The sequence below is a fragment of the Eptatretus burgeri genome, chromosome 9, assembly GCF_056783735.1.
Source record: "Eptatretus burgeri isolate ZD-2024b chromosome 9, Ebu_testis_v1, whole genome shotgun sequence".
NCBI classification, from domain to species: Eukaryota; Metazoa; Chordata; class Myxini; order Myxiniformes; family Myxinidae; genus Eptatretus; species Eptatretus burgeri.
The window spans coordinates 77,141,006-77,147,980 of record NC_140969.1 but is presented as its reverse complement, the minus strand read 5'-3'; the positions used below and the strand labels follow the sequence as shown (position 1 = coordinate 77,147,980).

General features: G+C 37.5%; 1 pseudogene; it reads right to left on the bottom strand.

The window, feature by feature from the left end:
* Positions 1–469: 469 nt before the first annotated feature.
* Positions 470–2,029, bottom strand: LOC147020408 (uncharacterized; annotated as a pseudogene).
* Positions 2,030–6,975: the final 4,946 nt, after the last annotated feature.

Below are 6,975 nucleotides of genomic sequence, written 5' to 3'. Positions count from 1 at the left end.
ATGACGAAAAGTGTATTTAATGGCGACCATTTTGTAAACTGTCATGGCGGCCATACTATCCATATCCAGAGTTGGCAACAAGTTGATTCACGTTTCTGTGTGTCTGGACAGTCAATTTACACCTGTTGCACTATTCTAACAGGGAATCAGCAGGGTCGTACACTATTCTGCATTGGGCCTCCTGACTATCACCGAAAATCCAAGTGGGGGAACATGTTTATTTTTCAATATGGCCACCAAAATGGCTGCCAAAATTGATAATTTTACAATCAGCCCTATATCAGCAAGTAATAGTTCTAAAATATATGTGAAACACTTCGGTACATGTTATTGGACATAATAAACCCATTTCTAACATTTTTAAATGGTTCACATACTTCAAATTCAAAATGTCCACCAAAACTGATGGTTTTAGAATCAGCCCATATCAGCAAATAATTGTACTAAAAATATTATGTGAAACACTTGTTCAGGAGATCTTCCACAGGAGGTCGAAGTTGGAAGTTCTATCCTGCTCCTTCTTGTCTTCCAGTAGTCCATACCTCAGTGAGGCTAATCCACTACAAGGAGATGCTAGGTGTCGGATGTTGATGTGACCCACTGCTGCAACATCCTCCATTGTAACAGATATGCGTGGTACTCTACTTGTGGTCTGTGTCCTAGGGGTTACAGTGGCAATTATGCCCATACCATGAAAAGTGTTCTGGCCATCAATTGTCCTAATGTTATGGTCTATATTGTTGGCCACATACTGAAATAATTGGCCTTCAGTGTAGTTTCGTATCTCTGTTCCTTGGGTGACTGCTGCACTACGCTCAAATTTCTGCACTTCCTTATATGAGCTACAGAAACCGTGTGCATCGAGAGAGTCCATGAGAAACTTATACCCAAAATGATGTTGCATTTGTATGCCTGAACCTATCTGTAAGGGAGCAATTAGAACTCTTGGTCGAATGCATTGCATAATGGCTTGGCCCAACAATGTTATTTTCTTATCGGCATCATTCCCAACTGCGAGTTTCTGAAGCAGAAGTTTCAATGATTCAGGTAAGAATGACATTGCCTCGTCAGTAGATGTCATTGTACTTGAATCTGGGTATACTTCTTTTGTCTCTTCCACTGATTTGACATCACTTTTAATCAGTTTGGCAGCAGTCTCAATGAGTCTCATTTTCTCTGCAGTGTTGTTGCTTTTCTTGGGTTGACTGTAGAATTCGTGGAGGATAGTGGATGCTTTGTGGCGGAATGTAACCACATTTAGTTTTCCATTGATCTCGGTGATCGTTATGTTGTTGCTGAAGTGTTTTTGAAGTTGATCTTTCATGCAAGTAAATCCATATGATTCACTGTCAGTGCCATCCAGAAATTCATCCATTTTATGTATTAGATCTTGTATAGTTATTTGTTCATCGTCATTGGCCTCCAGATACTCGGCTACCTTAATGAAAGCATCTGCCCGTAATGAATCGGAAGGTCTGCCATGCTTAGGCCGTTTGGGAGGGATCATTTCTTCTGTGACGAACTCATTTGGTATTTCCCTTCCTGTTCTAAAGTTTGTGCTGCAGAAGTTGTGGTATACCGCGTCTGCAGCATTTAGATCCTGCGCATACTCAATTCTACCTCTGACAGTGTCTGACCACAAATCATTGCGTTCTTTGCATACCTTCCTTTTGGTCTTCTGGAAATCCATTGTTCTGACTGAGATAAGTTTATGTGTTGGTTTGTGGGGGTTTTTTTGCATCGCAAACACCACAAAATATGCAGTTTTCTTTGTAATTGAATGCCATACTTGTGGATGAATGACTGGGAGCTGTGGAGTCATGTCCTCGCTTTTTGTTGTCACTGACTATGCACTGTGGGGAACAGAAGTCCTTCCTACAATTGGCATGCACAACATGGCGGGCACAGTACTAATATTTGTGTTCCGCAACTCATTAGCCTGGGCAATGCCTTTACATCCTTTGATGCGTAATGTGGAAGTTGGCTCTCCATTGGATAGAGGTTCCTCACAGAAAACACACTTGTCCATGATCAGCTAATTACACTGCAATATGAAAAGAAAGAAATACTTTAGCACTATGACAACAATAACACAATGTATCCAACATATCTTAGAATTTCATTCATTTCCGAAATGTCTGAACCAAGGAAATTTCAAGATGTTTTATTTATATATGAATCCCAAGTAATTGCTTATATTTGCCTATTTCTAAATATGCTATTTTGGTGCCATTTTTGTGGCCATTTTGAATGTGAAGTCTGTGACAAGTTTAAAAAGTGTCCAATAACATGTACCTAAGTGTTTCACATATATTTATTAGCACTATTACTTGCTGATATAGGGCTGATTCTAAAATTATCAGTTATGGTGACCATTTTGGTGGCCATCGTGAAAAATAAACATGTTCCCCCACTTGGATTTTCGGTGACTTTTAGTATGTCATTCTATAGCATACTTGGAGTGAAAAAACACTTGAATGGTTTGTATTGCAATTTGTGGTGGGTTTGGCGATACATTTTCATAGATTCCCTGGCCTATCAGGCCCGAGGCCTGGGTGTTAGTCCATGGCCCAGTGCAATTGCAATGATCCCAGGTATATAACCACATGAATTATTTATGCACATTAGTCGTTCGCATGTTTTTGCTTCATGTATATACATCCAGTTATTTTTATTATTTTCAGCATCAAATGCACCATTCTCAATTGCCCAAATAAAGGGATAAGAACTTTCATTTGGACCGGTTGAAGACATGTATTGCAAAGCCATTCTCACTCTTGTTAGTGATGCTTCAATAATACAAATTCATCCATAAACTTTCCAACTGCCTCAACTCCGAAAGGCTCCAGCTCTGTGCTTGCTCACGTGCTGTCAAAATATTCCAAGTAATATTTCTTTGTCAATTTCTGTAATGAATATATCAGACAATTTTGTGGTGTAAGAAAAAAAAAATTATATATATATATATATATATATATATATATATATATATATATATATATATATATATATATATATATATATATATATATATATATATATATATATATATATATTGCCTGACAATATTTGTGGGGAAAAAAAGGTTGCTACACAATTCAAGACATTCATTAAAGGACTGAATCTGCTTTGCCATCCACTAACTCGTCTTCTGCCACCAAACCTTGTATGAATGCAGAATGATTATTACCTCCACCACCGAAGGTGTTTTCACCCCTTTCTGTCTGTCTGTCTGTTTGTTACTTGCAAAATTGAAGATTTTTCAAATATATTGGTTCGTCGATTTTGTTATTCTGTCTGTTTGGCTGTCTGTCTCTCCATCGCCTACACGTCACAATTTTAAACCGATCTTCACGAAACTTCAGCACATGGTAGAATTTGTCATATGGAAGAAGGCTGTTGTTTTTGAGGTCAAAGGGTCAACAGAGGCCAAAGGTCAACAACTGAGGTTGTATTTCTAAAATCCTCAATTTTCATCCAATTGACTTGAAATTTGAAGAGGATTTATATTTCAGGGCACTGAATTGAACCAGCCAATTCGTTTTTGAGGTCATCATGGAACAAAAGGTCAACATAGGCCAAAGGTCAACAACTAAGGTGGTATTTCTAAAAGCCTTTTCATCCGAATGACAATAAATTTGAGGAGGATTTATATTTCAGGTCACTGAATTCATCCAGAGAATTGTTTTTGAGGTCAGTCAACATAGGACCAAGGTCAACAACTTGGGTGGTATTTCTAAAATCCTTAATTTTCATCCGATTGACGTAAAATTTGAACAGGAGTTGCATATTTGGTCATTTAATTCAAGCACTAATTATTTTTGAGGTCAAATTTGTTTTATGGATTTCGCAAGTACCATGATCTGCACGATGTCTTCTTCTTGTTAATTGCCGGAATCCTTCGGATTTTGGCAATTATGTTGGTTGGTTGTGTGTGTCATTCTGTGTCTGTCTGTCTGTCTGTTTGTTTGTGTGTTTGTTTACCCTGTAGCAGCCACACCGTTTCAGCTGTCATGACAAAACTGGGTACAGACGTCGGCCATGGGCCAAATTAGACACTTGTCGTTTTTGGTGAATCTAGGTCAAAGATCAAGGTCAAGGTCACCTAAAAACCGAAATTATTTTCGCAATAACGGCCGCTAACATGGTCGTATCAACTTCAAACCAAATCCAAAATGTGCAACTTCCAATACTGCATCCAACCATGTGTTTCATTGTGGTGTCACACCAACACCTTTCTTAGCGGTCGGGAGTCGAATATCGGGGGGAGGCGGGGTCGGGTCAAAATTTTCAAATTGCGATAAAAACGCCATTTCAAGTCCGATTGACTTCCAAGTTATGATTAGGACCAAACTAAGTGCTATAACTCATTAAACAGAAGCACTATTGTCTTGTAAGAACAAAATTGATTTCCAGGTTTTTGTTTTTTCAGAGATTATGGAGATATGACAAAGTTATTCCGGCAATTCCTTCCTCAACGAGCAATTTCATTTGTATGTTTGTGTGCAGGATATCTCAAAAAATTGTGGACGGATCCGGATGAAATTTGGTGGACAGGTTCGGTGTATGACAGGGACGAACTGCTTAGATTATGGTGAAGATCTGGATCCGGATCCGACTACTAGACTTTTCGAAGTGATTCTTCACCATTGACAGATTGGGCCAAAATTGATATATAGCACGAAATCTCAAAAAGTTGTGGCCGGATTCAGATAAACTTGGGAAACTTGTTGGGTGTGTGAAAGGGAAGAATTGTTTCAATTTTGGTGAAGATCCGAATCAGGATCCAGATCTGATCATTATTTACGTGATCCCTCACCATTGAGAGATAAGGCTAAACCAAAATGGAGCACGATATCTCAAAAAGTTGTGGATGGATTTGGATAAAACTTGGACAGGTTGGCTGTGTGGCAAAGACGAATTGTTTCGATTTTGATGAAGATCCAGATCTGGATACAATAATTATTTCATTTTTAAAGTGATTCTTCACTATTGAGAGATAGGGCCAAAAACGAAACAGTAAACATTGTATCGCATGATATTTCAAAAATGTATCGAGCCTGATATGTTCTCATGGATCAGGCATTGCGTGGCAGAGGTATGCGCTCCACAGAGTGCCCTTCTAGTTTCCTTCTGCATTTTTGTCCATTATCAATTTTTTTTGCTATCCCATTAAAAGTTTTTGTATTTTTCGCTCGGAAAGGAAATCCTTACCTGTTATCCTGTTCAACAAAACTTTTCAAAATATATTCCAGTGCAAAAAATATTTTAAAACTTCCGATGTTATTTTATTTAACAATTTTTTTTTTTTAGAAAGTGGCATGAATCCATGAACCCACATTTTATAAAATACTAGCATAGATTGGCTGGCTTTGCTCTCCTCTCCACATGTTGTTGCAGAGATTTACTTCACAGATTTGCTGTGTTAGCATGATTTACACCAATCATCATACAAACATTTATTTTCTTTAAATGTATTTGTAATATTGGTGATATATTTATTCGAAATTGATTTGTGATATGAGAAGGTCCACGTGGTCTCAATGGCCAAGGGTCTAGGCTGTCTAATCTGTCTGAAGGGTGAAAGGGGTCTAAATGTTGTTGAGGTCTATGGGGTCTGAAGGGTCTTCGGGGTCTTGGGGAATTAACATTCAAACAGGACGTGATTAATAGGCATATTATATAGACTCCATGGCTTCCCGGACCGACTCACGGCTTCACCGCCTAACCGTGCTTTTTGTTGTTATATATATATATATATATATATATATATATATATATATATATATATATATATATATTATATATGTATATATTATATATATATATATGTATATATATATATATATATATATATATATATATATATATATATATATATATATATATATATATATATATATATATATATATATATATATATATATATATATATATATATATATATATATATATATATATATATATATATATATATATATATATATATATATATATATATATATATATATATATATATATATATATATATATATATATATATATATACACACACATATACCAGATGAACTGTGAACCCGTTGGGTTTCCGTTGTGACAGCAGTTGATGAAAAAAATCATTTCAAGAAAAAAAGAGATAGCTCCAGCGAACCATCATGCTGAGGTTGTTTGCATTGATCAAATTATCCCGAAGAGTACTTGACTGAATCGGGAATTGATTTTTTAATATTTTTTTTCGTTGCCCGATTTTAATGAAACTTGATACTGCATACTGCAGGTGACTGGTGAGTAAAGTGGCCCTATAATTTTTGCGCTATTGTGTACCGTTTTGGCTGAATTTCGGGAACATAGATACATGTATGTATGTATATATATATATATATATATATATATATATATATATATATATATATATATATATATATATATATATATATATATATATATATATATATATTGTCACGGATTCGCGCCCGCCGGCGTGCGAACGGCCACGTAACTCGAATCGCGGCACGTCGCCCACCGGACGGACAATCCAGTCGTGACCCTCTCGGACTACCGCCGGGAACCAGTCACGGGTGGACCTTTCGGTCTCACCGCGATCGTGCCAATCGGCCCCCGCGTGGGATAGGGTTGCTCGCCAAATTCGACCTACCTAAGTACCCACACGGAGGGTAGACCGGGCGATCGCACCTCGCCGCAGGTCGACTTCGGACACGGGCCACTTAAGCGACCCGTTCCGTACTATCGGGATAACCGAGCGGTGTTATTCGTCGGCCTCGACGGTTCGATTAATTATCGGGCGTCTTTGCCCACGACCAACCCTTTACGTGAAGCAAGATGGGGATTCAATGAAAGAAATGACGAAGCGAAGCGGGAAAACAGTTCAACAATAAGCACATTTATTTCGCGATGAACGGAAAGCACACATATACAATTCCACCAAAAGCACATGGAAAAGAAGAAGTCAAAAAG